Below are 11,433 nucleotides of genomic sequence, written 5' to 3' on the forward strand. Positions count from 1 at the left end.
TCTCAAAAATCATCATGGCTGCATCTCAGATGAATAGAGAATCATCATGATCAAGTGCATTATTAAACAGATTCATCCATGAGATGGTCACATTCACATTGAAGCACACAAATAAGTGTAAGGCCTGGGTTTTTCCGTCACTTAATAATCTTGTGAGAGAGGTAAGACAGGAATACAAAAATTTAAGTAAAGATACTGTTTTAAATAACAACACAAACATGATAGCACAGCAAGGCTTGATACAGAGATGATGTTCTTTGGTTCAACTGTTAGTATTCTGCCTGAAGGAAAGCTACTTTTGACCTCAGGCTTGCAGATGTTTCGTGGCTTCACTTGTAGAGAGCATTTCTTTCGGTGTCTTTATTACCATGTTAAGACAAAGCCAGCATTGGTTTCCAAGGCCCAGTTAAGTCTAGAACAGTTTTATACCTTTGTGATATTATATCTTCCCTTACCCTTTGTGCACTGTCCTGTGCGATACAGATGACTCCAACACTAGGGAAAAATGGTCCACCATAGGAGAGCTACCCCTTTTAAAAAAGTTTTGTCTTAATTCCTGTTTATCATCAAGTGTTTAGATTTCTCTTTTTAAAAATCAAAAATAGACTTCTTGTAAGGCCATAGTGGTGGCTGAAGAACAGGAAGCAATTTAACTGCTTGAAAATTCTAATCAAAGAAAAAGGAATGCATTTTAGGATATTCTCTCTCTCTCTCTCTCTCTCTCTCTCTCTCTCTTTCTCTCTCTCTTTTGTTTCATTTCTCAGCCACAGGGATCTGGTTTTGTTCCACCATGAACTTCTGCATTGTGTGTTACCTCATGACAGGCCCAGAAGCAACAAGGCCAACTGATCGTGGACTGAAACCATCAAAACTGTGAGCCAAAATGAACCTTTTCTCTTCATAAATTAATTTTCTAAGGCATTTGTTATAGTGACAAAAAGCTGACTAACAAAAGTTCCAAGAAGGGAAGATGTAGTCATCTGAGGATAGCGAAAAGGCTGGAACTGCCCTTCTAGATTTTTTGCTGCCTTATTAATATGGACAACAACCAGAACAAATCCAAAATGAAAATTCTTATATCTACAAACTGCATAAGCCTGGAGAAAGAAGTTATTTAAACCAGGCTTTAAAAACTAACTTATGAAATACTTAACAGCCATTCTCAAAGAATAAACTCTAAATAATTGTACTTTCAGAAGTTCATAAGAGAACAGAATGTGCTAGCAGTCTACTGTCCTGCCAAATCTGTCATTCCTAGCACTCTGTAGAAAAAAGTCCGGAATAGCTCAGAGGGGTAGAAAATTCTACATCTTTAGGTACTAGAGTCACATAAAAATTTAACTTCATGTCTAGGACCCTCAAGGCATCTTCTATGAAATAGAAACTATAAAACCAACTGCATTTTAGTGCAGGAGAAGAAATAGATTATAAGATGAAGGATATTCCCAGCCATATCACACTTGGGGACAAGCCAGTTAACAACATTCAAGAGTGAAATTAAATCCACTTTGTATAATGGTCCTCATCCCCTAAACATAGCTAGGGATTCAGCAAGCATTTAGTTGTATCTGCATTTGTGTTTTATCTGCTTTCATGTTAATGGTAGGTGGGGTCTTTGTCAGGTTATGAGGTCATGAGTGTGGGGCATCATGAATAGGATTAGAGTCCTTATAAAAAAGACCCCAGAGAGTTCCTTTGGACTTCCAAACTCTAGAATGGATAGCAATAAATCTTGTAAATTACCTAGTCTATTGCATTTTGCTATAACAGCCTGAGTGATCTACTATAGCCATGTTAGGCAAAACTATTTGATATCGGGAAAGAAAATCTTTCTACCTAGAATTAACCTTTCACTGCACAAACAAGAGTTTAGCAATTTAGTAATTTGACTCTCCTGAGCACCAACAATGGGTCTTGTTTCATTTTAGTTTCCTTGTGAAGATGGTATGTGGTCCTAGCATTTAAATTTTTGGCAATTGGGCTTCTCTGTCTCATATATGTAAATAGATATCATATTGTACATACAGAATGTATAATTTATAATATAGAGTGATCCATAATATTTGGTGTCAAGTGTAATTAAACTTATTCATTCTTGTTTTGTCTTGAAGATATAAAATATTATTAACCACTTTTGCACCTAAGAGTCCCAAATCTCAGGACCAACAAACATCCTGTTCTGGAATTCCTACCCTCTATCTCTTTGCATCCATGCTCAGAACTAGCAGCTGTATTTTCTGCTGACAGCCTTTAAATAAGAACTTTTATCTGAAAAATGTATACAGTAACAAGCATATATTTTCGACCCAACCTACCCTCTTTTCTGAGGATATGAACTTCTATATAAAACCATCATTTAACTTTGCGTGCTATTGCAAGGCTTCTTCTTAAGTGCATTTAGAAACAAAGAGATGCACTACCATACCCATGGCTGGGTCAAATGACTGAAAATTAGGTTTAGGGAAAATACGGGATGGTGGCAGGTGGCCTCAGACAAGGATGGAACCATTGGAGACATGTGAAGAAGGGCACCATAATGACCCCTTGTGACTAATCAGGTCAGGCTTTGTAGTTGACAGTCTGTGAACAGTCTAATGTGACTTACGTCATATTTTGTGCCTTCTCAGCCATAGTCTTCACAGATCACTCTATTTATGTTTGCCTTTGGTCACAAATTCCTCCCTAAGGCTTAAATCTTTTCCTTGGGTGTGCTTCCTCTTCATAGCTAAGAAGAAAGATGTCTGTTACTTTTGTATTATCTTAGAAAGTGGTTCATTCCAGTAATATCTTAGAAATTAACAACTGTTGTTGAACCTGTTAAAAATCATGTTTAAAAGGGGAGAGAAAAGGGATATGAAAGAATAGCAGAGGCATTGAATCTGCTCAAAGCACATTACATGCTTGCATGTAAGTATCACAATAAAACTCTTTTGTACAATTAATATACACTAATAAAAATGCTATGGGTGACACAAAGAAGAATGAAATCTTGTCATTCACAAGTAGTGAAGAGGTCTGGTAGAGACAAACGAATTCAGGTTGTAATACGCACGTGCATGGAAGCAATGCTAGGAATCTCTCTGTATAGCTATCTTTATCTCAAACTAGCAAAAATGCTGCGCCTTTCTTATTATTGCTTGTGTCTTCTTTTCAACAAAATGGGAGAAGAGGGCAGAACAGGTTCTGCCTGGAAGTGAGGGGGTGGGGGGCAGGAGAGATGGCTCAAACAATGTATGTACATATGAATAAATGAATAGATAAACCAATAAACAAAGAAAAAAGAGAATAAAAGTAAAATAGAACAAAGAACATTAAAAAATGCTATGGGTATTATTAGTCAGCTCAGGATGCCATAACAGTACATCATGGACCGGGATGCCTTAAAAAACAGAAAATTATTTTACTCACAGCTCTGGAAACCAGGGATCTAAGAAGAAGGTGCAGCTGGATTAGTTTGTGGTAGTGGCTCTCCTCCTAGCTTGCACACAGGCCACCTTCTTGGCAAGTCTCCATATGGTAGAGACAGAGGGTATGCTGATAGCTTTTCCTCTTCTTGAAAGGGCACCGGGTCTATAGGATTAGACCCCCATCCTGTGACTTCACTGGACCTTTGTCATCTCCCAGGCAAGGCTATCTCCAAATATAGCCATATAGCGGCTATGGCTGTGACACATGAATTTGGGGGTGGGGGAGCACAACTCAGTTGACACAAGCTGGATTATCCAGTTGAGAAAATAATACATGGGGCTTTACTTTATTCGAGTTTTAGGATAGCAGTGAGTCACCTTTCAGGGCAGGTGTATCTCATGCAGTGTTTGAAATAGACTCATTCTGAAAAAATTCATTTATCTGAAGTTGAAATTTAACTCAGCATCCTGTGTTTTATCTGGCAAACCTAGCTGTAAGAAATCTTGAGCTGGTGGAAATGTGAGCAAAGTTTACTGAGCAGTGTGCTAAGTGTCTTGAACAATCCCAAATATTCAAGAACCTCCAAATATGTGAGAACTCAAGGTACACTTACATTCCCTGTCATATTCATGCAGAGGGAAAAAATCCAGCAAGCGGTATCTTTGCCTCTGAAGACAAGCATATAATGACTCGGAATAAAGTTTATACTTGGCAGCACCTTGGTCTTTTTATTGTACTGGGAGCCCATCTTGTGTAATGATTCACAGTGTGTGTCTCGGTGATCAGCTCAGTGAGTCATGTTTAATTTCTTCTGTTTCCAAAACTGTTTTCCAAGCCAATGGCCAAGTGAGGCTTTTCCTTTGCCAGAATCCACGTGAACCCTGAAAACCGTCTTTTATCCCCATTGCCTTCTGAAGTGCCTCCCTCTTGGTTCTGCCGCCCCAAATGGCAATGTATCTTGAAATGGTATTTGAAAATGCCATCTCTGGAAGGACTCCCCCTGCTTAACTCACAGCCAAAACACGAGGTCTAAGGCATTTTTGTCATATGAGGGACCTGGCAGCTCCCCAAAGTCACTCATGAGGACGACACATGCTGCCAACCATGGTAGGTTTTGTGGTGGAGTGTGTGCCTGGGAAATGAATTTTCCCTGGATGACAAAATGCTCACCCACATGTAGTAAATTACCTTTTCTGGGACCGTTTAATCAGAATGAATGCAGTCTTTCCTTCACCCATGAAACTAGGAGAGACGGTCAGTGGTTGTCACATGGTATTCTGTTTTAGCGCCGTGGTGGCTGCACACAGTGATTCTAAAGATTTCATTTAGGAATGAATTTTAATATTGCGCACTTGCTAACTATCTGGTCTGAATTTTCAATTTTCATCAAATAGCAGTTATTTGTATTTCGAAATCCTTCTTCTCACTTTCTTGAAAAGAATGCGTTTTCAGGTTAGTATTGCTTTCTAGGGAGCTGGCTGTCTGTGTGTGACTCCTTCACTTGGTGCCCTCACAGTTTGGTACAACTGTTCCATCTCTGAGCTCAGAGTCTGACCTCCATCTTTTTCACTTATTTAAACTTGTTGCTATAAAATTCTGGGGCATCCTCCCCAACTCTGCCATATTCCTAGTACCAAATTTGGCAAGAAATTATAAAATGACTCATGTTGGCTTGTTATTAAGGACTCCGAAGTCTTGGTAATTCAAGATATGAGAGAGAGAGAGAGAGAGAGAGAGAGAGAGAGAAAGTAGATAGTAGGTAAGTGATTGTTTGGGTCTGGGGGCTTGAGGGGTAGCACAGGTAGTGGTCTAGAAAAAGAAATTGGGAGTGACTGCTAATGACCATGGAATTTCTTTCTTGGGTGGTAAAAATGCTCCAAAATTGTGGTGGTGGTTGCACAAGTCAGTGAATATCGTAGAAACCATTGGATTTTTACTTAAATGAGTGGATTGTATGATATGTGAATTACATCTGAATAAAGCTATTTTTCTAAAAATGAAATTTAAGGTAATACAGAAGAAGAGGAAGAAGAGAAGGAAGAGGAAGAGCTTGAAGTCTTCTTGGCCACAGTGGTAGATTTCAAAGAAAGATTTTCAAGATATATTTTGAGAAACCATCGTTATGAAGCGATTAATGCTCACACGTTGAGATTTTTTTCTCACACATCTTCCCCTTCACTACTTTCTGTTCACAACCTTGAAATACAGTGGTGCACAGGGGATGGTAGATTTCACAAATACAGATGCCTGGGTTTTACCTGAGGTTCAGGTGTAACTGGACCAAGACGTGACCTGGCATGAGGACTTTAAAACCTTTGTAGGAGATTCTTAATGGCAGCTAATGTTGAGGATGCTTTCTCTGTTAGGATTTTCTTTTTCCTTTCTTTTTTGTGGTGCTGGGAGTGAGCCTAGCATTTCACACATGGCCAGCACATGTTCTACCACTGAGCTAAACCCCAGCCCAGGAACTTCTTTATATGACTTGTTTTGCCAATGAAACCATCCAACTTTTTCTCCTATTACAGAAATAGTCCATGCAGGTTTCTTTCGAGAAATCAGTCCAACATGTCTTTGAAATCTATACCGCAAGAGGGAAAAACACATTTGGCAAGTAAAAAAAGTGGAATTAGGTTCCTCTTTGACGACCCCTTGTCACTTTGAAAACCTAAGATTCTCTTCCTGGCACAACCTCAATGCAGAAAAATGCATATTTTTAATGTCAATAAATGTCGTCAACCTCATTTTTCTACAATGCAAGTCTTTTCAATAAAATGCTTTCACTTTATCAGGCAATTCTGTAGCTAAATGATGACTCCAAATACTGAATCTTTAAATAATTTTACAAGAGACAAAGGAGTTTCCTAGTTCTTGTTCAACTCTTTGTACCTTGGATTTATTAATTCTGTTGCTTTTGCATTAGAAATTGCTCAGCCCACTTAAAAGACTTTTTCCCCTTCTGTGGTGCTGGAATCAAACCCAGGGCCTTTGTACATGCGAGGCAAGTGTTTTGCCACTGAGCTGCAGTACCAGCTTGATGAAGACTTTTCTAACGACTTCAGAATCTGGTACCTCCAGGTATCCAAAAATAAATGTTGAGGATTAAACCTTCATCAGAGGAGATGTCTGTCAATTCTTATAAGAATTTCTTGGAAAAGTAGTATCTATCGTAGTGCAGGGGAAATTTGTTATAGCCAAACTTCCATCATGCCTTTGGAACATATTTTAACCTTTTTTAGTGTTATTTCTAAGTAAATAGTGCTTTTATTATCAAAGCAGCTGACATTATTGTTGAACTCATTGCATTTGGAGCTTCAATTGTCAGCCTGCAGAAATCTTTGAATAAATTAATAAAGGACCTGTTTCTTTTATGTATGAGCTGACTTCTAGAACAACTACTATAATAAGGGCTTAAAATCAAATACCCTTTGAATTGATTCTGGGAAATGATTCTGCTTAATGCAAATCATATCAGGAGAAGAATGAGCTCCTATTTGCATATATATTTCGAGATAGCTGTTTATTTTACAGTTAGATGTTTATGGCCAAGGAAGCATGAGATGAATAAATCATAGACAAAATTTCTGTTCCTCCGCGTCACAGGAAGGCCAGGACATACTGAATTTTTTTTAATAGCAGAATCGCTTTTGAAACTTCAAGCTTTATAAAAATTTAAATAATGATGCATGACGAAAAATTCCTTCCACACATTCCTAGAAAGAAAGATAGCACCAAACGTAAGGAAATGTGTAAACGCTTTGGTTTTCTTGTATTTGTTTGGTTTTGTAGACTTACCCTACACGTAGTTTATCTAATGTGTATTTCTGAGCCTTCAGTGCCCCCCAAATTGTATGCTGCTGTTATGTAAGTAAGTATTGGGAAGCCTTTTCTTCTGCAAAGGAGCTGGCTGACGTTTTTAGCTTTGCAGGCTCTGTGTTCACTGCTGATGTAACATAAAAAGCAGCAGAGACAAGGTAAACAAGCCGGTGTGGCTGTATTCCAGTAAAACCTAGTTTACCAGTACAAGCAGTGGCAGCATTTGGCACCTGGATTGTTATGAGCACTGACCATCTGGATGGCCCCTCTTCAGTTTTGTTTGGTAGGAGGAGAAGAGCTTTGGTAAGTGACGTGATCTGTTTTGATAAAATGCTTTAGAGATAACCTGGGGGCATCTACTCTCGATGGCCAGATCCAGATCCACACTAGAGTGGAAATGCTTCATCGACTTCCTTCATAGGCATTGTCACAGATCATGCTTTTAAAAAATTCTTCATTGTGTATCGGCCCAAGGAGACTCTAGACTGAAAGGCATAGGCAGGGGCTAACCTAAAGAAATGGAAAAACTCCAGAGACAATGGTTTATGAGATTTGAATTGTGTGCTGTTCTGAGTAGTGTGATGAAATCTCTTCATCTTGCTTAGGATGGGAACCACCCCATTGTCCAGTTGACAGCACCGTGTGATGCCCCCGTTCGTCACTTAGTGCCTATCTCTGCTATTAGACTGACTGTTGTGGTATCACAATACTTGTATTCAAGAGACCCTTATTAGTAGTGGCTCCAAAGCGCAAGAGTTGTGATGTTGGAAATTCAAGATACGTGAAAGAGAAGCAAACCATAAAGTACTTACTTTAAGTGAAAAGGTGAAAGTTCTTGACTTAATAAAGGACAAGTTGTCTGCTGGGTTGCTACTGTCTGTGGAATGAACAAATGCTCTACCTCTGAAAAGGAAAAGGAACTCATGTTCATGTTGCTGACGTACTTCAAGGCGCAAAAGGCATGGACACAGCTTGTGATAAGTGCTTAGTTAAGGCAGAAAAGGTATGAAATTTTCCTGTTTGTATAGGAAAAATTATAGCATGTATACATTCAGTACTATCTGAGTTTCAGGCATGAACTGGAAGGTCTTGGAATGTATCCCCATGAGATAAGGGGTGAGTTATGGTAAGAATGTGAAATGTCTCCCACAGGTTCATGCCTAGAAGGCTTGGTATCTACATAGTGGTTCTAGTTTGGGAGGTGGTGGAAACTTTAGGACATTGGTCCTAGCTGCAGGAAGCTAGGATCTAGAAAGCTACACCTTATGTCTGGCCTCTTCCCTTTTAAGATTCAATGTAGAGGGGGAAGTTAATAAAGTGAATATGTGTGACGTTCTTCCCTTTTAAGCCTGAATGTAGGATTTTTAAGCCATCGGGGTTTCGATGGCACAGTGCAAATTGTTGAACAGCTGTCTTAAAGAAACAAACACGTGCTTTGAGTGCGCTCCTTCCTGTGCCCCTTCACTAATTCCACCTGCAAAGGAGGAGGAAATGAATTTCCAGTCCGGGTTATTTGCCCAGGCTCCAGGGTCCCGAGGAGACCGATCTTGTCACCTTTAGCTCCTGCGTGGAACGCAGTCCTGTGTGGAACTCTGGCGTGTCGGTCACACAGCCGGTCAACAACCCCCGGGCTCAGCGTGGCCGTGAGGGCTCTGGGGTGCGTTTTATGGCGCCGTGCTCCTCCCCTCTGTGGCGTGGGACGGATTCCAGGACAGGCAGCTGCCCCAGGTGCAGTGACCCCAAGGGGACACGGGAGGACCAGGCTTCCAGACGGCCCCTCCCAGCCAGGTGGAGGACTCACTCAGCACGCAAGGGTTCAAGATGGCGGCCTCTGCCCGGCGTGGCCTCTGCAGGCTGCTGCCGGGACACATGGGCGCCGCACTCCTGTGCGTCCCTCAAAACCCCAGCGTTCACAACCCTCAGGCCCTGGAGGTGGAGGACGGACGGCGTCCTGTCCGTCCCATCTCTCTGCCTTCTGTCCGTCCATCTGTCCTCTGTCTTCCCGCGAGCTCGGCCTGCACAGCTCAGCCTGTGCCCAGGGTTTGTTGATGGAGCAACAGACCTCGGGAAAGGGAGGAGTCCAGACGCCCCACCACTGACCAGCCGGTTAAGGAAGGAATACTACGCAGCCGCGAGCGAGAACGGGCTTCTGTCCTGGCGGGTACGCGGGTCCCAGTCCACAGCAGCAGCGCCCTGAAGAGCGGGTGACGCGAGGGGCGGTGACACGGGACACCGCGAGGGTTTTCCGCTTTTGTTCACGGGTGCGAAATATTCCCCCGAGGTCACCTCCCTCACCCTTTCCTCGTGTCATCCGCCCCTCCCACCGCTGCATAAATAAAGACAAAACGCTTCGCCATTCGCCCTCATCCCCCTTCCTGGTGTCCCTCCAGCTGCCCCTGCTGCCCATCCCCAAGAAAAGACCTGTTTTCCCCTCCTGGCCTTCATTTTATTAATTGAGTGAATATGATGAACGTTAATTGAGTGAATATTGACGAACGTTAATTGAGTGAACTTTGATGAACGTTAATTGAGTGAATATTGATGAACGTTAATTGAGTGAATATTGATGAACGTGAATTGAGTGAATATTAATGAACATTAATTGAGTGAATAATGAACATTAATTGAGTGAATACTGATGAATATTGAGTGAATATTGATGAATGTGAATTGAGTGAATATTGATGAACATTAATTGAGTAATGAACATCAATTGAGTGAATATTGATGAACGTTAATTGAGTGAATATTAATGAACATTAATTGAGTGAATATTGATGAACGTTAATTGAGTGAATATTAATGAATATTAATTGAGTGAATATTGATGAATATTAATCGAGTGACTATTGATTATCCAAAGGGTTTTGTCTTGGGACTTCCGTTCTGTATATATTGTGTTTTAATCAGATTAACCCATTACTCACTCCTTCTCCACCACCATAATCCTCCAAGATCCAGCACAGATATCTCTCATAGATAGAAGATAGAGAGATGGATGATAGATAAATACACAGATAGATGGGTTGTAGACAGGAGAGTGACTTACAGAACTGACTATGGGATTCTAATCTCTATTGCTATTTGAATGACTTACAGAACTGATTATGAGATTTCAAATCCCGATTGCTATTTGAATGACTTACAGAACTGATTATGAGATTTCAAATCCCGATTGCTATTTGAATGACTTACAGAACTGACTATGAGTTTTCAAATGTCTATTGCTATTTGAGTGACTTACAGAACTCATTATGGGATTTCTAATCTCTTTTGGTATTTGAATGACTTACAGAACTGAATATGGGAGTTCAAATCTTGATTGCTATTTGAATGACTTACTGAACTAGGAGATTTCAATTCTCAATTGCTATTTGAATGACTAAAGAACTGGCTATGGAATTTCAAATACCATTGCTATTTGAATGACTTACAGACTGACTATGGGATTTCAAACCTTGAGGCAATTTGAGTGACTTATAGAACTATGAGGCTTGAAGTCTCCATTGGTATTTGAATGACTTATAGAGCTGACTTTGGGATTTCAAATATTGATTGCTATTTGAATGACTTCCAGAACTGACTATGAGATTTAAAAATCTCGATGGATATTTGAATGACTTACAGAAGTATAAGTTTTCAAATCTCGATGGATATTTCAATGACTTACAAAACTATGATCTTTCGAATCTTGATTGCTATTTGAATGACTTACAGAACTATGGTGTTTTGAATCTCGATTGCTATTTGATTGACTTACAGAACTGTGAGATTGCACTTTTCGATTGTTATTTGAATGACTTACAGAACTGACTGTGGGATTTCAAAACTCCATTGCTCTTTGAATGACTTACAGAACCAACTATGAGATTTCTAATCTCGGTTGCTATTTGAATGACTTACAGAACTATGAAATTTCAGATCTTGATTGCTATTTCACCTGTAGAAATGAGTATGAGATTTCGAATCTCGACTGTTATTTGAGTGACTTACAGAACTGAGTATGGGATTTTAAATTTCATTGTTATTTGAGTGACTGACAGAACTATTCTCACTTGAACACTGGAGAATTGGTCTCGTTTCAACGATGGCGGGACGAGTGTCCCCTCCGAGTCCAGGCCCGTCTTTAATTCCTGGACTCTGGGAAATTTCGGTTTTCCTCGCTCTGTGCCTGACGCGCTTTGTCTTGGGGTCGACGCCTCTGCGTCCATT

This window comes from Castor canadensis, chromosome 12 (assembly GCF_047511655.1).
Source record: "Castor canadensis chromosome 12, mCasCan1.hap1v2, whole genome shotgun sequence".
Taxonomy (NCBI): Eukaryota; Metazoa; Chordata; class Mammalia; order Rodentia; family Castoridae; genus Castor; species Castor canadensis.